This window comes from Podarcis bocagei (genome assembly GCF_964188305.1).
Source record: "Podarcis bocagei genome assembly, chromosome: 5".
NCBI classification, from domain to species: Eukaryota; Metazoa; Chordata; class Lepidosauria; order Squamata; family Lacertidae; genus Podarcis; species Podarcis bocagei.
In genome coordinates, this window is record NC_138129.1 from 4,005,247 (window position 1) to 4,026,349 (window position 21,103).

Here is a 21,103-nt window from a genome sequence, read left to right on the forward strand (position 1 = left end):
TTTAAAGATGGAACCCTTAAGAAGCCTGCCCTCTGCACATGCACATAGGTAGCCTTGCCTTGTGGCAACTTATTTAACAAGAATGTCCCATGTCATTGGTAAAAAGCCACTCTGAGCATTCTGTTTATTTATTGCAGTTAAAGGTATAGGTACCCCTGACCGTTAGGTCCAGTCGCGGACGACTCTGGGGTTGCGCGCTCACCTCGCTCTATGGGCCTAGGGAGCCGCTGTTTGTCCACAGACAGCTTTCTGGGTCATGTGGCCAGCAGGACTAAACAACTTCTGGTGCAACGGGACACCGTGACGGAAGCCAGAGTGCATGGAAATGTCGTTTCCATTCCCACTACAGTGGTACCTATTTATCTACTTGTGCTGGTGTGCTTTCAAACTGCTAGGTTGGCAGGAACAGGGACCGAGCAACCAGAGCTCACCCCGTCACGGGGATTTGAACTGCCAACCTTCTGATCGGTAAGCCCTAGGCTCTGTGGTTTAGACCACAGCGTCACCCTACAGCTACAATTTATTGCAGTTACATCCCAGCTAATCCCTCCTTTCCTCCAAGGAGCTCAGGGTGGCAGATACGTCGTCCCCCCCCCATCTTTAACTCACAACAACCCTGTGAGGTAGGTTAGCATAAAAAAGGCCAGCTGGTCCAAGGTCACACCTGTGTGACAAATTGAGGATTGAACCTGCGCTTTTCCACGCCTTTTCCGACAGTTTAACAATTATATGACTACACAACTGTCAGAAAAATTCTGGATCTCCTTATCTGCATTGGGGCGGGGGGAATAGTTTTTCTTTGCAATATGCCTCATGGGGTTTTTAAAAAGCGCTTTTCTCGAAGGAAAGCACTCCGTATATGCTCTAAATCACCAGAGGATACAGAATGCTGGAAAGACAATTCTGCAACCTTTTACACACCCTTGGCTGACTCCTTATTCCACTTTCTCTTGGGTCCACTGCTCTGTGTGTGGTGATGGCACAGCAGCCCCTTGGAATAGGTTGGTATTTGGGGCAGTGGCCAGCAACTACTGTCTGCCCCCCCAAAGGCTCCCCAGTGAGATCTCCCAACTCTCCGGACTGAAGGAGTTTTAGAGCTGTATGCTGTGTTGGTGTTTTTAAGAAGGGTGTCTCTGCGAAAAAGCAACAACCCACACATCTGGATTCTGCACCCAGTGGCGTAGCGTGGGTTGTCAGCACCCGGGGCAAGGCAAGTAATTTGCGCCCCCTAACCCGTGGATTTGCGCCCCCCAACCCTAACCCCCAGATGTTGCGCCCGGTGCGGTCGGCCCCCCCTGCACCCCCCACGCTACGCCACTGTCTGCACCCCCCTTTTTTAAGCATTTTCGCAGGTCTATCCCTGGTCCGGTGCAAATATCTAGGGTGCTCCCAGATGACTTGTTAACAGATTTGTTTGCAGGGAGTTTAGACGATGTTGGATTCATTCCTTCTGGGGAGTTTAGACGCTTTCCCAGTCACTTCCCTTACTGCAAAGGGCATGTCCAAACCGTGCCCTTTCTATTGGGATTCTGTCCTATCCAGGCTGCACACTTAGTGGATCTGGAGCTCTTTTAACGTGTGACATTTTACTGTATTTTTGGTTTTTATGGAAGCCGCCCAGAGTGGCTGGGGAGGCCCAGCCAGATAGGCGGGGTATAAATAATAAATTATTATTATTATTATTATTCCCTAACGAATGCGATTCCCCAAAAGATTGAGCTTTTTGCAATGAGGAGAGCGATGGGGAAATGGGAGTAAACAGTGTGAGGCTGACTTTTGCCTTGAAGCTAAGTTGTGCAGCACTCAACAGGGGGAAAGGTTTCAGGGCTGCAGCATTCTCTCCTCTGGCCCTGATCCCTCGCTTTCCAGACACTGACAGGACATGGCAATTTCACGGCTTATACCTGTGCCAGGGGGAAAGGTTGCCTTCTTAATGTCTGAGGTTCAAGCTCCTGTGGTGGGGCTGAAAACGCCCACCAAAAGTTCCCCAAATTGAGTGAGTGTCTCAGAAGATGCTGCATTTTCGGTCCTGTCGCCCATCTTGACTGCCAGATGTTCGGAGCAAAAGGCAGGAAGCGAAATTGGCCCCCTAATTTCCTGGGGCTGTTTGTTCAGCGGTATCAGATGGGCCTCGGCCATCCCGATCGAGCCCATCCATCGCCTGGGTGAAAGGAAGCCTTTGTTTGACAGGGCTCCTTGGAAGCAAAGACTCAGAATTGCAACCTTCAGGGATGCAAAAGCCCACCCAGCCTCAGAGCAGGCAGAATGGGACGCTCCGTGGTTCCCTGTCTCACGATGTCCATGGCAAGTGTGCATGGATGCCGCCTTGAGCCCAGGTGAGGCCTGTGTTCAAATCCTGGCTCAGCTGCTAAGCTTGCAGGGGAGACATGAGCCAGCCACACTTGAGCCAGCTTCTCAAGAAGGAGGGGTGGGAGTCAGTTTCCCAGGGATATATGCAAGGTTTCTATGTGCTGAAAGGGTTTCTGTACGTGGAGAAGACCCAGTCTTATTGCCCCTTTTGGGAATCCTGAAACGGAATCAGAGAGGTCGCTGTCATTCCTGCATTGCACGGGGCTAGACTAGATTGGGTCCTTCTATCTCCATAATTCTGTGCTTCTAAGGTGCTCTGGATGTCATCCACTCCAACATCCATGACCAATGTGTGTCCAGCTTCTGCCTACCTCCAGGCCCTTCCCACCCCCTGCTTGCGGTCACCTGTTCCCCCCAAAGCAGCTTGTGAGTTAGGAAGCTTTTCCTGCTCATGTATATCTTTCTTCTCCTTCCATGCCATTCCCATGTGTGGTTCTAGTCCTTCCCATTTCTGCAGGACAGAACTTCAGTTATATGGAAACTGCTGTCCTAATAGGTCTCTATCTCTATCTCTCACTTGGACTACTGCAATGCGCTCTATGTGGGGCTACCTTTGAAGGTGACCCGGAAACCCGGCAGCTAGACTGGGGACTGGGAGCGGCTGCCAGGACCACATAACACTGGTCTTGAAAGACCTACACTGGCTCCCAGTACGTTTCCAAACACAATTCAAAGTGTTGGTGCTGACCTTTAAATCCCTAAACGGTCTCGGTCCTGTATACCTGAAGGAGCATCTCCACCCCCATCGTTCAGCCCAGACACTGAGGTCCAGTGCCGAGGGCCTTCTGGCGGTTCCCTCGCTGAGAGAAGTGAGGTTACAGGGAACCAGGCAGAGGGCCTTCTCGGTAGTGGCACCCGCCAATTCTGGACCCACACATCCTTCTGCAGTGGGGACATGGGTTTCTGGGCAGGAGTTGATCACAATGAGAGTTTGCCAAATGTGCCTTCCACTTAGCACATTTCTCCCTTTCATCCTGAGTTTGTGTGTCTTCAAAGCCCAGGACACCTTTGGTAAAGGCTGTTCTCCAACTGGAGTGCTCGCAGGCCAGTGTTTCACAGTTGGTGTTTATACTACTTTTTTAAAAAAAGATTGGCCTTGAGAGAATCTTTAAACCTCCAAGCCAACCATCATTCTATTTATTTCTATCATTTCTTACTCACCTTTTCACTAAACTAGAACACCCCAAAGGCTGAAAGCTTTACCTCTAAGGGAGCTGCTCCAATCCCCTTGATCATTTGGCTGCTTTCCACAAGCAGATACCTGAACACAACTGTCTGCACCAACCAGGTTGATCTGGAATTCACCCTCCACTCCTGGGTTTCCAGTTCCATCAACTGGAGTTTAGGAGCATAGATACTGTGGCCAGTAGCCATCAATAGCCCTCTCTTCCCTGAATTTGTCCAGTCCTCTTCCCACAGTCATCCTGGATGGATGGCGGCTAACAGATTGAGGTTGAATCCTGACAAGACAGAAGTACTGTTTTGGGGGGACAGGGGGCGGGCGGGTGGGTGTGGGGGACTCCCTGGTCCTGAATGGGATAACTGTGCCCCTGAAGGACCAGGTGCGCAGCCTGGGAGTCATTTTGGACTCACAGCTGTCCATGGAGGCACAGGTCAATTCTGTGTCCAGGGCAGCTGTCTACCAGTTCCATCTGGAACGCAGGCTGAGACCCTCCCTGCCCACAGACTGTCTCTCCAGAGTGGTGCATGCTCTGGTTATCTCCCGCTTGGACTACTGCAATGTGGTGTATGTGGGGCTACCTTTGAAGGTGACCCGAAAACTGCAACTAATCCAGAATGCGGCAGCTAGACTGGTGACTGGGAGCGGCTGCCGAGACCACATAACACCGGTCCTGAGAGATCTGCGTTGGCTCCCAGTACATTTCCGAGCACAATTCAAAGTGTTGGTGCTGATCTTTAAAGCCCTAAACGACCTCGGTCCAGTATATCTGAAGGAGCGTCTCCACCTGCATCGTTCTGCCCGGACACTGAGGTCCAGCGCTGAGGGCCTTCTGGCGGTTCCCTCATTGCGAGAAGTGAGGTTACAGTGAACCAGACAGAGGGCCTTCTTGGTGGTGGCACCAACCCTGTGGAACGCCCTCCCGTCATATGTCAAGGAAATAAGCAGCTATCTTATCTTTAAAAGACATATTTAATGCTGTATTGTTTTTAACACTCAATTGGGAGCTGCCCAGAGTGGCTGGGGAAACTCAGCCAGATGGGTGGCGTATAAATAATAAATTATTATTATATATATTATTATCCTGTTGGGCCTTGTGAGAACAGAATGCTGGACTAGGTGGGCTGTTAGCCGGATCCAGCAAACAGGCTCTTCCTTACGTGTTTGTGACTCAGAATATCCTTGCATTTTTACTTCTGTCGTTTCGATTGCATTGCGTTGCTTGACTCGCTTCATTCTTTAAAACAAAATTAAGCCCAAGCATTTCGGTTTTCTCCCTCCCTCTCCATCTCCTCTCTGCTTCCCACACACTCCCCGCTGCCTGTCCCAGCACACATTTCTGGATCTGTCCTCGGACGAGCGAGGACCCAACTGCGGTCCAAGTTCTGGTGATATCAGTCCCTCGGCACCCTCTTCCCTTCTTCTCCTCCACGCCTGAGCCGGCAGTGGAAAACAATATTTTGGGACATACATCATGCTGGCGTCTGAGAAGCCGTCTGTGCAGGGAACATTTGGCCTGGGCGCCCCTCCTTCGCACAGTCCCCAGGGGCGCTGGAGGAAGCCAGTCTGGATGAACTGTGCCCAGGGATGTCTGGTTCCCACAGACCCGGCCTGCGCCTCCACCGGCCCCGCGCCCGAGGCTCCAGAACCGGGGCTGGGAACGCAGCTGCCGGCGGCCTCTCTGCTCCCAGGGAAGGGAACTGACGCTGCGTGAGATAAAGGGAAGGAACGCAATCCTGCCCCGGCTCTTTGGGGAGCAGGGCTGTGCTGGTAGGGGGGAAGGGGCAGCGGCAGAGAGGGACTCCAAGGTCCAGAAGGAGGGACAAAGCCAGCTCTGAGGGAGGGCCCTGGGTCCAGAACCATGGGGGGAAGCCGGTGATAAGGGACAGACCCAAAATTCCAGAAGGATGGGGGGAAGCCAGCTCTGAGGGAGGGCCCTGGGTCCAGAAGGGTGGGAGGAAGCCTGCTCTGAGAGAGGGATCTGAGTCCAGAACCATGGGGGGAAGCCGGTGATGAGGGATGGACCCAAAGTTCCAGAAGGATGGGGGGAAGCCAGTGATGAGGGAGGGACCCTGGTCCAGAACTCAGGGGGCAGCTCTGAGGGAAGGTCCCTGGTCCAGAAGAATGGGAGGAAGCCCAGAACTCTGGTGGGAAGCCAGCTCTGAGGGAGGGACCCTGGTCCAGAAGGATGGGGGGGAGCCAGCTCTGAGGGAGGGACCCTGGTCCAGAAGGATGGGAGGAAGCCCGCTCTGAGGGAGGGACCGTGGCCCAGAACTCTGGTGGGAAGCCAGTGATGAGGGAGGGTTCCTGGTCCAGAAGGATGGGAGGAAGTTAGCTCTTTCAAAAAGCGCTCCTGCACTTCCGATGTAAAGCTCTTTGAAGCTGCATAGGCGATTACTTCTCAGCCACAACAAGCATCAGAGGTGAGCAAAGGAAGAGTCAGGGCCGGCCCACCCATGAGGCAAGTTGAGACAACAGCCTCGGGCGGCAGGTTCCACAGGGGCAGGCGATCCTGACGGAGATCTCCCTTTTTGCTTGTTCCTGGTGGAGATCTTCACTCACCCCTTTTCCCCTGGCAAGGGTGGTGGAGGGAAAGCATTTTGTGGTTCACCTGAGCTGCTGAAAGGTCTTGGGCCGGCCCTGCCAAGAGACATGAACGACCTGGGCTTCTGCTGGCCAGAGACAGCAAACTAGGCAACACTAAGTGAGGCACATGACCCATGGCCTGGGGAGTCAGGTGACACCAGGGGGCTAATCAGGTGCCATTGACTGATCTTATATATATATATATGACTGCCAAGTCAACTGCCTTTCTTGATTCCGGCCACTCATCTCCAAGGAAGACTCAGGCCGGGTCTTCTTCACGCTAAACCCCAGGACACTGGACCACCAGTCCGGGTGTCACCCAAGTCACTTCGCCACTCCCAAGTTCCCGGGTTGAACTTGTATTTTATATTGTTTTAAATATACTAGTGTTTATCAACTTTTAAACTGTTATCTTTGTATATGTTTTTAGCTTGTGTCTCTTCAATTTGCACATGCCATTTTGGGAAGAAAGTGGGATATTAATATAATAATAATAATAATAATAATAATAATAATAATAATAATAATAATAATATATTTATACCCCGCCCAATTGCTTTGGAGTGTAGAGGGAGAATGCAGTGAGAATGCTTTTTAAATACTTGCTTCCTCAAACACACACTTTGCCCCAAAATACAATTTAGTTATCTATTTAATTGCATTTATAGCCCATATTTTTCCTCCAAGTTGTTCAAGGCAGCATACATAAATCTCCTCCTCATTTATTCCCCACAACCACCCTGCAAAGTAGGTCAAGCAGAGAGGCAATGACTGGCCCAAGGTCATCCCGTGAGCTTCATGACTGTGTGAGGATTCGAACCCCGGGCTCCCAAGGTCCTAGTCCTCATTAAACCCCCGCAACAACCCTGCGATGTAGGTTTAGGCTGAGAGGCAGGGATAGGCCCAGGGTCACTCAGTGAGCTTCATAGCTGAGTGGGGATTCGAACCCTGTTCTCTCCCATGTCCTAGCCTGACCCTCTAACCACTGTACCACACTGTCTCTCAGAGCACAGGGGCAGGAAAGCAGCACGTGCTCCTATGAGGCTATGAGTCCGCTTCCCACTAGGAGAGGGTAAAGGAGAGAGAAATCCAGGGAGTCACATACCAGAGCGTTAGCTTTGTGCATTTAAAGTGGATTAAAGCATTCTGCTTCCTTGGCACAACTGTAAAAAATAAGAAAGAAAGAACCCGGATTTTTCGTGGCTTGGAAAGCGAGAAGGAAATGTGTTGGAAAGTGTGGAGTGTAGGAATGACTAATGGGAGGTTGTGTAAATATCCCGCAAGCAAGTCAGGATGAATGCAGGGAGAAAGCTCATTGTTGTACAACCCGCCCACAAACAAATCACAACTAATGTTCAGTAAATGCCAGATATAATCTAACCTCTGTGTAGGCTTTGCACAAGCAAATCAGGGTGAATGCTCAACAAGCAGTTTACTGGATGAGTCCTCAATTTGCTTTGCTCTCTGTCTGTCCCCAGCGCAGATTTCTCTCTCGCACACAAACCTATGATGGGTTTCTCATTCACACACAAATTCCCAGATGTTTTGCTGGTCCTAACCTTTACTCTCCCACCGGGGCTATTATCCTACCAAAAGAGCTTTGAGCACAGTGGAATAGGTTTGATTCTCAGCGGACTTCCAGCGCAGAGAAACAGGTCTCCTTTCCCAAAGGGGACTCCTCCTTGGCTTTTTCCAAAATAAGTGAACGGATGTCATTAGTTCAAATAAGGAAAAGGTTGCATGGAAGAACAGCTGCAATATAAATTCCACCCTGTCCTGACGTGGGCGTCCTGGGGTTCGTTGACAAGGATTCTACAAGGAGGTGCAGTTGTGGAGATTGTACACAAACAAATGCACACACCCACACACCCACACACCCTGGCATGATGGATGGCCGCCTATCAGGGATCCTTGAGCAGTGATTCTTGCATTGCAGGGGGTTAGACTATGTGACTCATGAGATTCCTTCCAGCTACACAATTCTATGATTCTGTGACCACCAGACTTTCACCAACTGTTTACCAGCTCCACCTGGTATGCAGGCTGAGACCCTCCCTGCCTGCAGGCTGTCTCGCCAGAGTGGTGCATGCTCTAGTTATCTCCCGCTTGGACTACTGCAATGCGCTCTATGTGGGGCTACCTTTGAAGGTGACGCGGAAACTACAACTATATTTTTTTATAAGATATTTATTAAGATTTTTTTAAAATATTACAATACAAAATGAAAAAGAAAAAAAAATACAAAATAAAAATGATTAAAAACCACTCCATTTTTCTATTACTTATTTTCCTTAACTTGTTTCCCGGACCTCCTCATACCTCCCTTTTTTGTATTCCAGTTCAATTTGTTGGCTCAGCAAATCCTTACCCTCTTTGTTTATCCTAATCTTTGGTCTTAAAATAGTAACATTAGATTTTTCCCTATTAACAACCCATTTTTCATATTGCCTTAAAGCATTACAGCTGGAAACCACTTAATTTCTATCCAACATCATTCTAGCATTCATTAATTTTACAATATTTCTGTAGATAGTCTTTAAATTTCTTCCAATCTTCTTCCACCGACTCTTCTCCCTGGTCTTGGATTCTGCCAGTCATTTCTGCCAGTTCCGTATAGTCCATCAGCTTCATCTGCCATTCTTCCAGAGTGGGTAAATCTTGTGTCTTCCAATACTTTGCATACCTTTTTCAGTTCATTATATATCATTTCCCAGAAAGCCTTAATCCTTGGGCACGTCCACCAAAGGTGAAAGAATGTACCTTCAGTTTCTTTACATTTCCAACATTTATTATCGGGCAAATGATAGATTTTTGCAAGCTTGACTGGGGTCATGTACCACCTGTAAATCATTTTCATAATATTCTCTCTCAAGGCATTACATGCCGTAAACTTCATACCTGTGGTCCACAACTGTTCCCAGTCAGCAAACATAATGTTATGTCCAACATCTTGTGCCCATTTAATCATAGCAGATTTCACCGTTTCATCCTGAGTATTCCATTTCAACAGCAAGTTATACATTTTTGACAAAATCTTAGTTTTGGGTTCTAACAGTTCTGTTTCTAATTTTGATTTTTCCACCTGGAAACCAATTTTCTTACTACAACTAATCCAGAATGCGGCAGCTAGACTGTTGACTGCGAGCAGCCGCCAAGACCATATAACACACGTCTTGAAAGACCTACACTGGCTCCCAGTACGTTTCCGAGCACAATTCAAAGTCTGGGTGCTGATCTTTAAAGCCCTAAACGGCCTCGGTCCTGTATACCCGAAGGAGCGTCTCCACCCCCATCATTCTGCCCAGACCCTGAGGTCCAGCGCTGAGGGCTTTCTGGTGGTTCCCTCACTGCGAGAAGTGAGGTTACAGGGAACCAGGCAGAGGGCCTTCTCGGTAGTGGTGCCTGCCCCTGTGAAACGCCCTCCCAGCAGATGTCAAGGCAATAAACAACTATTTTACTTTTAAAAGACAACTGAAGAAGTCATTCCTTCCATTGACATGCTTAAACATGTGCAGAGGAGGGAGACCAAGATGACCAAGGGTCTGGAAACCAAATCTGATGAGGGACGGTTGAAGGAGATGGGTATGGTTAGCCTAGGAAAGAGGAGACTGAGGGCAGATATGAGTTGTTGTGGTTGTTGTTTAGTCGTTTAGTTGTGTCCAACTCTTCGTGACCCCCTGGACCAGAGCACGCCAGGCCCTCCTGTCTTCCACTGCCTCCCGCAGTTTGGCCAAACTCATGCTGGTAGCTTCGAGAACACTGTCCCACCATTTCGTCCTCTGTTGTCCCCTTCTCCTTGTGCCCTCCATCTTTCCCAACATCAGGGTCTTTTCCAGGGAGTCTTCTCTCCTCATGAGGTGGCCAAAGTCTTGGAGCCTCAGCTTCAGGATCTGTCCTTCCAGTGAGCACTCAGGGCTGATTTCCTTCAGAATGGAGAGGTTTGATCTTCTTGCAGTCCATGGGACTCTCAAGAGTCTCCTCCAGCACCAGAATTCAAAAGCATCCATTCTTCGGCAATCAGCCTTCTTTATGGCCCACCTCTCACTTCCATACATCACTACTGGGAAAGGCAGATATGAGAGCCACCTTCAAATATCTAAGGGCTGTCACATGGAAGATGGAGCAAGCTTGTCCATTATTTATTAATTATTATTACTATCAATTTAATTTTTATAGCACCCTATACCCTGATGTTGGGAAAGATGGAGGGCACAAGGAGAAGGGGACGACAGAGGATGAGGTGGTTGGACAGTGTTCTCGAAGCTATGAACGTGAGTTTGACCAAGCTGTGGGAGGCGGTGGAAGACAGGAGTTCCTGGCGTGCTCTGGTCCAGGGGGTCACGAAGAGGCAGACACGACTAAACGACTAAACAACAATAACCCGCAGGTATGTCCTCTCCGGCTCCAGATGGTAGGACTTGAACCAATGGCTTCAAGTTACAAGAAAGGATAACGTTGAAATGAACTTAAGGGGTTCTAGCAACAAGGTTAAATGTAAGATTGGATTGATATCAGATAAACTAAATTGATTATGAATTTGCTGAACTAACTATAAAAAAGGGATACAGAAAAGGGAGGCGTGAGGAAGTCAGGAAAATAGGTTAACTAAAGAGGAGTTGTAAAAGAGAGAGTTGTGTTTTTCTTTTTTCTTTTTTATGTGTTTTTTTCTTTTTTACGCTTTAATGTTTGTATTTTGTATTTTGTATTTTGACTTTGTATTTTTCTGTTTTTGTATTTTCTTTTCTTCTTTCTTCTGTTTTTACTGAGAAAATTTAATAAAATATTTATTAAAAAAAAAAAACAAGTTACAAGAAAGGAGATTCCGACCGAACATCAGGAATAACTTTCCGTTGTCAAAAATTATTTGACTGTGGAATGGAAGCTCCTTCCTTGGAGGTTTCCAAGCAGAGCTTGGATGGCCATCTGCCCTGGATGCTTTAGTTGAGATTCCTGCCTTGCGGGGGGCTGGACTAGATGACCCTCGGGGTCCCTTCCAACTCCACAAACCTTGATTCTATGAATCCTCCAACATGCAGCCTCATTGTATAGCCCTTAATTCTAGAGTTTTGAGAGAGGAAGAATAGCTCTCCTCTATTCAATTTCTCAATTTATAAAACAAACTTCATAAAAAGACCACAGAGCTACTGGCCAGGATCCTGTCACCTGGCTGATGCCTGATGGCACGCTAATATTATCCCAAGTCTAGGGGGGAAATAAGATTTTTTGGGAACAATAACACACACACCTTATGTACAAATGCACGTATTCATGATGCAATCCCCAGTATCTTTTCAACGCTCCAGAAATATTTGGCTCCTATTCCTGCCCACCCACCTCTTCCTCCTTCCTCTGGGTGGGTGGTCTGGATGAGTGCCTGCACAGAGCAGGATCCCACAGAAGTTCTCCGCGCATCTGGGCAGAGGAAGCAAGCGAGGGATGAAGACCGGCAAGGGGGTCCACTCTGGCTCCATCCTGGGGGTGCCGAAGGACTTTTGCGGCTACTCTGGAGCCAAGATCGACAGCGGCATTTAGGGTCGAAGCTCCAGCTCTCAGCCCCCACCCCATTCCCTTCCCTCCGACCCCACAAGTCCTGGTGGTGGGAGAAGATGTGCCTGAGCAGAGAAAAGGGAGAGGAGGAAGAAATGGAACTGTGTTGTCAAGGGGAAGAACGGCCAGCGGCTTCTCCCACTTTGGGGAGGGTCCTTCTTTCCTGCGGCATTTCCCCCCTGCAGGCTGTTGTTGTTTTCAGGTGGGATTCTGTCGCACATTGGGGAAATTCAGGCTGCGTGGTTACAATCGAACGGGAGGCATTCCAAGTCGCTTCCCCCAAGCAACTGCGTTCTGCAGGAAGGAAAGTGATGGGGAAAAGCCCTGGGGAAGTGTGGGATGACCCCTCAGCTAGGCGATTCACAAAGGAATCAGGATGGGTGCTCCTTAAATAGCCAGCATCATTTAACCTCCCTTTCTTGGGACAAGAGATTGATTTCCTAAGGAGGAAAATGACCCATGGGTGGGACTGGGGGCTAAGCTTATATGCTCCGCTTCCAATCAAGTTTGGAGCCCATGTCAAGAGACATCGCACTTGCCTTCCGCATCAAATCTAGCTTGGTCCGCTTTGGGCTGCCTCACACATGCACATATTCTTGGGAAGACAAACAAAGGTGGCTATGTATTGCCTCTAGGACCACAAGAACATAGGGAAGAATATAAGACGAGCCTGCTGGATCCTGCTCTCACAGTGGCCAACCTGATGTCCAACAGGAAACCCACAAGCAGGACTCAAACCCAAGATCTCTCTCCCTCCTGCTGTTTCCAGCAGCTGGTACTCAGAAGCACTGAAACTGTGCAGGCAGAACCATTGTGGCTAGTAGCATGGGCATAGCCAGGATTTTTTTTTTGGGGGGGGGAGCAGGACTTTTGTTGGGAGGGGTCAGAACCGACGTGATTGGTCAGTTACTTAAATACTTCTGTTGCCCCCCCCCCATGGCTAGCAGCCCTCAGTAGTCCTCTCCTCCATGAAGCCTGCTTCTGAATATCAGCTACAAGGGATCACAAGATTGGAAGAGCTTTACCATACCCATTGAGTCAATCACCCATCTCCTACCACCCTTCTGAGAAAAACCCTAGCCTCCCACTATATGCAGTAATACCTCGGGTTACAGCTGCTTCAGGTTGTGTTTTTTCGGGTTACGGACCACCGAAACCTGGAAGTACCGGAATGGGTTACTTCCGGGTTTTGGCGGTTGCGCATGAGCAGAGGCGCCGAATCGCAACCCGAGCATCCACTATATAAGGGTCTGGTGACTTCTGTTTCAGTGTGTCTGAAGAAGTGTGCATGCACACGAAAGCTTACACCTAGAACAAATTTAGTTGGTCTCTAAGGTGCTATTGGACTACAGTGGTACCTCAGGTTAAGAACTTAATTCGTTCTGGATGTCCGTTCTTAACCTGAAACTGTTCTTAACCTGAAGCACCTCCCGCTGCCGCCACACGATTTCTGTTCTTATCCTGAAGCAAATTTCTTAACCCGAGGTACTATTTCTTGGTTAGTGGAGTCTGTAACCTGAAGCGTCTGTAACCCGAGGTACCACTGTATTTTTTTTATTTTTTATTTCAACTGCGTCAGACCAACATGGCTACCTACCTGAATCCTGCCTGGCTTGCGAGAGGCATCTGGTTGGCTGCTGCGAGACCAAAATGCTGGAAGGACAGGAAGAAACATCATGGACAGAATAATTGCCACACAGAGGAAGAACAAGAATATAGTTTGAAGGCTTCACCTGTAGCTTTACAAATCATTTAATGCACGAATACGAATTGAAGTTGTTAATACTGCAGTTGTTGTATAAAGGTAAAGGGACCCCTGACCATTAGGTCGTGGCCGACTCTGGGGTTGCAGCGCTCATCTCGCTTTATTGGCCGAGGGAGCCGGCGTACAGCTTCCGGGTCAGGTGGCCAGCATGACTAAGCCGCTTCTGGCGAACCAGAGCAGCGCATGGAAATGCCATTTACCTTCCCGCCGAAGCGGTACCTATTTATCTACTTGCACTTTGATGTGCTTTCGAACTGCTAGGTTGGCAGGAGCAGGGACCGAGCAACGGGAGCTCACCCCGCCGTGGGGATTCGAACCGCTGACCTTCTGATTGGCAAGTCCTAGGCTCTGTGGTTTAACCCACAGCGCCACCTGCGTCCCTACAGTTGTTGTATAAGGGACTGTTATTTTGACTGGAGTGTAACTGAAATTAATAAGATTTTGAAACGCAGAAATAAAGTAAACCATCAAACCATCAATTCTAGCACATGACGGGGAGCACCTAAATTATATAATTTAGCATCTGAATGATTGGTATTAATAACTGTATTGTAATTTGGCATTGTTATCATGAGGCTATTATGGGATTGTTGTAACTGAAAACTTATAATTATTATAAGAGTCATAAAAAAAGAGAACAGGGTGGTGGACATCTTGAGCTTTTAATTGCTCCAGCAGGACTCTGTTGTTTCTCCAGGACCCTGGAAAGAGAAGGGTACAGTGGTACCTCGGGTTACAGACGCTTCAGGTTACAGACTCCGTTAACCCAGAAATAGCGGTACCTGGGGTTAAGAACTTTGCTTCAGGATGAGAACAGAAATCGTGCTCCAGCGGCGTGGCAGCAGCAGAAAAGGCCCCATTAACTAAAGTGGTGCTTCAGGTTAGGAACAGTTTCAGTTTCCTTCTCTGCGTACACTGTAATGTTTTACTGTTGCTATGGCCATTGGCTAATGCAAATAAAGTTTTATCTATCAAAGTGGTACCTCAGGTTCAGAACAGTTTCAGGTTAAGAACGGACCTCCGGAACAAATTAAGTTCTTAACCAGAGGTACCACTGTAATTTTTACTAAAGGTGTCATTGTGCTGCAAAACAAAGAAAGAAAGAAAGATATGGTGTCTCCATTTTTGCTTCCTAGAGTCTTTTCCGCAGCTTGCTTCTCAACCCTCTCTGTCCTTTGCAGTTTTGAGGTTTCCCCTCCGCTCTGCTTCTCTCGCTGTGCTTCAGCATCTCGTCCGAGTGCCCTGGGCCTGGCCTCTGCCTCGTCTTCCAGGGCCCCTTGGCCTCAACCGCGACCAACCCTGGAGCCATTTATAGCCTGGAGCCAGCCTGGCAGCCCAACGTTACCGCACGTCTGAGGGAATGTGAATCAATGACCAAGATCCTCTTCTAGCCGGCCGGGAAACTCCCGTGGGGAAGTAGGCTGGGACGGAGGCGAGCGAAAGAAACCCCAATACGTGCCCAGAATAACGCAAGGAGTGGTCAGCTCTCTCTCTCCCCCCTGCCTGGATGGACGCTGGGTTCTGAGACTGTGCCTCTCCCCTCCTCTCCCCACGCCCAGCTCTGAAGGTGGGCGAATTTCGGGTAGAGCCAAACTCCTGGGAACCAGACAGGAAGGAGACGTCAGCAGCTCTCGGGGTAACTCAAACCAGATGCTGCTGCTCTGGTTCCCAGCCAGGGCCGCGGGGTGGTCACTGGGAGGGACTGGTCAGGGGTTGTCGGCAGGAAACGGTCTGGGAGGAAACTCTCCCGGCTCAAGGAAAGGCGGAAGGAGCTCGCTGGCACTGCGGAGGAGGCCTCTCGCTTAGCAACCTCACGTCGCTTCCCGGAGGCTGTGGGACATTGTGACACTACCTGGGTGTCGTAAGGACAGAAGAAGGGCCCGCAGGATCAGGCCAATGGCCCATCGAGTCCAGCATCCGGTTCTCGCATCGGCCAATGCACGGTTTGGCCCAAGGCATTTTGGCTTCTGAACTGCAAAATGGCATCTGCCTTTGTCACGGTCTGGTTCATGGGTGATCGAAGTCCCGGCAGGGGAGGTTGGGATCGGGGGCAACATGGCGGGGTGGGAGCAGGAAAGGGGGTCCAGAAGCTAGGAGTCAGGAGCCAAGAGTCTGAGGGTCAGAGAGCCAGGAGTCAAGAAGTCAGGGGTCCGAGGATCAAGAAGCAGGGAGTCACGAAGTCAGGGGTCTGAGGATCAAGAAGCAGGGAGTCATGAAGTCAGGGGTCCGAGGGTCAGGAAGGAAGGAGGCACGAAGTCAGGGGTCCGAGGATCAGGAAGCAAGGAGTCACGAAGTCAGGGGTCCGAGGATCAGGAAGGAAGGAGTCACAAAGTCAGGGGTCCGAGGATCAGGAAGGAAGGAGTCACAAAGTCAGGGGTCCGAGGATCAGGAAGGAAGGAGTCACAAAGTCAGGGGTCCGAGGATCAGGAAGGAAGGAGTCACAAAGTCAGGGGTCCGAGGATCAAGAAGCAGGGAGTCATTAAGTCAGGGGTCCGAGGATCAAGAAGCAAGGAGTCACAAAGTCAGGGGTCCGAGGATCAGGAAGGAAGGAGTCACAAAGTCAGGGGTCCGAGGATCAAGAAGCAGGGAGTCATTAAGTCAGGGGTCCGAGGATCAAGAAGCAAGGAGTCACAAAGTCAGGGGTCCGAGGATCAGGAAGCAAGGAGTCACGAAGTCAGGGGTCCGAGGATCAGGAAGCAAGGAGTCACAAAGTCAGGGGTCCGAGGATCAGGAAGCAAGAAGCCAAACACAGCAAGGCAGGAAGCGTGTTGCTGTGACAAAGAGCTGAAGGGAAATACTGATCTTTTATCCCTTCCCGGCTCTTGCCACCAGGTGCTGTGAGTTACCAAGCAGCCTCACCTGTGCGGCAGCACCTTGCCCTTTGAGAACAAGCTTAAGAAAGCCCCAGTCCTGCAAAGTCCTATTGGTCACAGGCCCTGGCTCCTGCACGCACACCTGACAGCCTCCTTGCCAGGGAGGAAGTGGAGAGTGAACATTCAAACCAGGAACAAAGAGAGCAATAGAATCGTAGAATGGAAGGGACCCAGGGGTCATCTAGTCCAACCCCTGGAAATGCAGGAATCTCAGCTAAAGCATCCCTGACAGATAGCCATCCAACCTCTGCTTAAAAACCCCCAAGGAAGGAGAGTCTACCATCACCTGTGTGACAGCTCTTGCTGTCCAAACGTTCTTCCTGATGTTTCGTGGTAATCTCCTTTCTTGCAGCTTGAAGCCACTGCTTCGAGTCCTACCCTCCAGAGCAGGAGGAAACAAGCTTGTTCCCTCTTCCATGGGACAGCCCTTGAGATATTTGTAGATGGCTGTCGTATCGCCTCTCAGTCTCCGAAACATCCCCAGCTCCTTCAACCATTCCTCATAAGGCAACCTCGATCATCTTGGCCGCTCTCCTCTGCAATCAAAATCGACTTTGAGATCTGCTGCCCCTCTGGATCCTGCTGCCTGAGACAGTTGCCTTCCCTTGCTTCATGGTTGGGCCGGCCCTGGGCTGACCAGATGCCTATGGGAAACTTTAGCTGAGATGCTTGAGCTGAGATTGCTGCATTGCAGGGCACTGGACTTAGAGGACCCTTAGAGTGTCGTAAACAAACATCTTCCCTTCTTCCCTTATGGGGTATCCAAGAGCCCATATAGAGTTCTTACGTAGGTTCCCTATTGGTAGGAGAAAATAACAGAGGCCAACCAGAGAATATTGAGAAGCAAAGCAGCTAGTAAGCCTGATCTTTATTGATCTGTTGCAAGAGGGTGCTCCCCTCACACGCAGGAAAGGAGGAGGACCCAGAACCAAGGTGTGCCTGCCCTTATCTAGACATTTTAAATTTCCTGCCCTGGAGTCCAAGACCACCCCTCCATATATCATACATACATCACAGAAAGGGCGGTCTACAGCAGAAATCTGAGTGCTTTGTTTACCTCCTGTCTGCCAGGTTACCTGTTTAATGGTCACTTGATTGGATTGCCTGGGGAGCCTGGCCAGTCTTTTGTAATGATAAATACTTAGTTCCTGGGCCAGGTCACAGGCTCACCCTATTCAAACACAGGCATACCCTTAAGACAGGATTTGTGAAGGAAAAGACAATGGGGAGGCTTTTCCACTTTGACCTTGCAGAGAAAGCATTTGCTCAGTTTAGGAATCAAAATGGCTTCAGGTCGGTCTTCCTGTGCTGATCTATGTACATGCTTGGTTGGTACACTTATGAACATTTAACATATATCTAAGACCTCAAAATTCCTATCGCAAGAGGACTCCACAATTCTATGTTTTTCCTGAAGTCGTTGTCATTGTTTGTCCCAGGGCAGCGCCAGCATCCTCTCAGTGGCCCTTCCTTGCCACGAGGTCAACCCGAAGACTTGGCATCTGGCTGGGTCTCCCCCTTGGTCAGTCTATTTTGGCTGGAAAAGGCAGCCAGCGACGCCAGGCTGGTCCCTGACTCACTTTCCTTCCTCAGTTGGAATCTGACGGTGGGGGTTGAAAAGAGACAGACAGAGGGAGGGAGGGAGGGAGTGACTTTCTTTTGGCCAGCGTCAGTGAAAGGGAGTCTGAAAGAGGTTGGATGTGACAGTCCTGGCCAGCGAGCCAAGTCTGAGTGTGCTGGCACCGTTCAGAGGAGATGTGTGACGTTGGCTGGTCTGTTTGTTTTTTGGCGAAAGTGTTTTGCTCCTCTGCAAAGGCGCTGGGAAAGGGGAGGATGTGGAAAAGGGCACAGGGGTAGGTGGAGCAGGAAAACTCTCCCCCCAAATGCCGGGGACCTTTAAACTCTTGGAAGGAGACAGTTCAGGCCTTATGCCAGCAGGACCTGCATTCAAATCCTTGCACAGCTACAAGGATTGAAAATTGGCCATTCCCTCAGCTTCTCTCTCAGCTAAACCGCCCTCGAAGGGCTGTAAATTAAATGCTCATCAATTTACAAGGCAAACACATACATAGGTATGTAAACCACGAGTCTGAAATAGTACAGGAGAACAATCCTGAAACCATTTTGACACTCCCAAATTGACCTCAAAAGTTTCTCTGCAAGGAGGAAGGAAATGGGAAAGCCTCTCCATTGTCTTTTGCTTAGGGCATGTTTAGGGTGAGCCTGTGACCTGGATTCAGGAATTAAATTATTTACCATCACAAAAGAATTGCCAGGCTACCCAGGTAATGCAATCAGTGTCCATTATCAGGTATCCTGGCAGGCAGGATTTCTGCTGTAGACCACCTCCTTCTGTAAGGTATGTATGATGTTTTTTGGGGTGGTCTTGAGCTATGGGGTGGGCAATTTCAAAAGTCTATATATCCTCCCTCCTGCATGTGGTGAGTGGGGACCCTGTTGCAACAGTTAATAAAGATCAGGCTTCCTAGCTGCTTTAGAATCATAGAATCATAGAATGATAGAGTTGGAAGAGACCACAAGGGCCATCGAGTCCAACCCCCTGCCAAGCAGGAAACACCATCAGAGCACTCCTGACATATGGTTGTCATGCCTCTGCTTAAAGACCTCCAAAGTAGGAGACTCCACCACACTCCTTGGCAGCAAATTCCACGGTCGAACAGCTCTTACTGTCAGGAAGTTCTTCCTAATGTTTAGGTGGAATCTTCTTTCTTGTAGTTTGGATCCATTGCTCCGTGTCTGCTTCTCTGGAGCAGCAGAAAACAACTTTTCTCCCTCCTCTATGTGACATCCTTTTATATCTTTGAACATGGCTATCATATCACCCCTTAACCTCCTCTTCTCCAGGCTAAACATGCCCAGCTCCCTTAGCCGTTCCTCATAAGGCATCGTTTCCAGGCCTTTGACCATTTTGGTTGCCCTCCTCTGGACACATTCCAGTTTGTCAGTGTCCTTTGCTTCTCAATATTCTCTGGTTGGCCTCTGTTATTTCCTCCTACCGATAGGGAACCCACTTAAGGACTCTATATGGGCTCTTGGGTAAGGGAAGAGGAGCAGATTTTGTTTACATCAGTGCCAACCCCTTGCAGTAGTGATGGAGTCCTCACTTGGCCCTACAAGGACACTCCTTCTTCCCAGACAGACCTTCACCTCTTTCATGGGATTGCAGACTGTTATGGAAAAATCTATGTGCGAGGCTGCTCAGTCACCCAGATCGTCAGGCAGAGCCCTGCAGAATAAAGGAAGGAGTCCAGCCACCAACCGGAGCAAATAGCTGTAGACCAAAGTTTATTGCGCAACAGGTTCAAAGAGGAATTTTGAACCCCAAGGATGGGGAGACAAGGACTTTTAAAACTTCCCCACCATATCCCAGAATACAGTTTGTGCAGCATCACTGCTACATCATTGCTACATCACTGACATGTCACAAAAGGGGAGGGGTAGACAAGGAGAGGTTAGGGACTCAGGTGGCGCTGTGGGTTAAACCACAGAGCCTTGGACTTGCTGATCAGAAGGTCGGCGGTTCGAATCCCCTGACGGGGTGAGCTCCCGTTGCTCGGTCCCTGCTCCTGCCAACCTAGCAGTTCAAAAGCACATCAAAGTGCAAGTAGATAAATAGGTACCGCTCTGGTGGGAAGGTAAACGGCGTTTCCGTGCGCTGCTCTGGTTCGCCAGAAGCGGCTTAGTCATGCTGGCCACATGACCCGGAAGCTGTACTTCGGCTCCCTTGGCCAATAAAGCGAGATGAGCACCGCAACCCCAGAGTCGGTCACGACTGGACCTAATGGTCAGGGGTCCCTTTACCTTTTTAGACGGGGGTTACACTAGTTCAGTCTTGGCAAACAGGTCCAGACAAGTCCTTGGTTCAAAATTAGCATAAGCAGACATGTCAGGGCAAGACCCAGGTATAAGCACCTCTGAAGTCCCACCACCCAAAGTACAATAGAACTTCCTTTGCATGTCTGGACCCCTTGGTAAGTTTGGTGATGGGATTAGGCTTTCCTTGGCCAACAATCAGCTCAGCAGTTGTCACCTGTGGGCACTACCTGGAGTCCTTTTTCAAGGGGAAAATAGCTTTGGAATGGAGGAAACTGGCAAAGGGGTTGATTTTATATTATTTTTAAAGCTAGGTAACTTCCCTGAGCTGTCAAGTTGAAAGGATACATTCAGGCATAATATTTGTAACATTTAACAACTTTAAAGATGTCCCCCCCCCCCCTGTAATTTCCGTAACAAGACTTTTCCCCCTTCCTGCCCTCTCGGACTGGATACCCCCCTTCCTTCCCTGGGACTGCTGATCTTATCTCCGATTACTCACTGAGCCTAGTGGGTGGCGGAAGGAGCAAACGGATTTTGCATGGACCAAAGGGCTGGGTGAGGGCTGCAGCTACAGCTCATCCTCCAAAAGGCCTATATGCCTAAGTACTTTTCATTTTAAAAAGCAGAGACATCACCTTGCCAACAAAGGTCCGTCAAGTTAAAGCTATGGTTTTCCCAGTAGTGATGTATGGAAGTGAGAGCTGGACCATAAAGAAGGCTGATCGCCGAAGAATGGATGCTTTTGAATTCTGGTGCTGGAGGAGACTCTTGAGAGTCCCATGGACTGCAAGAAGATCCAACTTCTCCATTCTGAAGGAAATCAGCCCTGAGTGCTCACTGGAAGGACAGATCCTGAAGCTGAGGCTTCAAGACTTTGGCCACCTGGAAAAGACCCTGATGTTGGGGAAGATGGAGGGCACAAGGAGAAAGGGACGACAGAGGACG

General features: G+C 49.4%; 1 long non-coding RNA gene across 1 annotated transcript; it reads left to right on the plus strand.

The window, feature by feature from the left end:
• The first annotated feature begins 19,523 nt into the window (after positions 1-19,523).
• Positions 19,524-20,878, plus strand: LOC308588435. Its single transcript, XR_014008759.1, has 2 exons — positions 19,524-19,625; positions 20,440-20,878. It is a non-coding gene; the product is annotated as an uncharacterized lncRNA (long non-coding RNA).
• Positions 20,879-21,103: the final 225 nt, after the last annotated feature.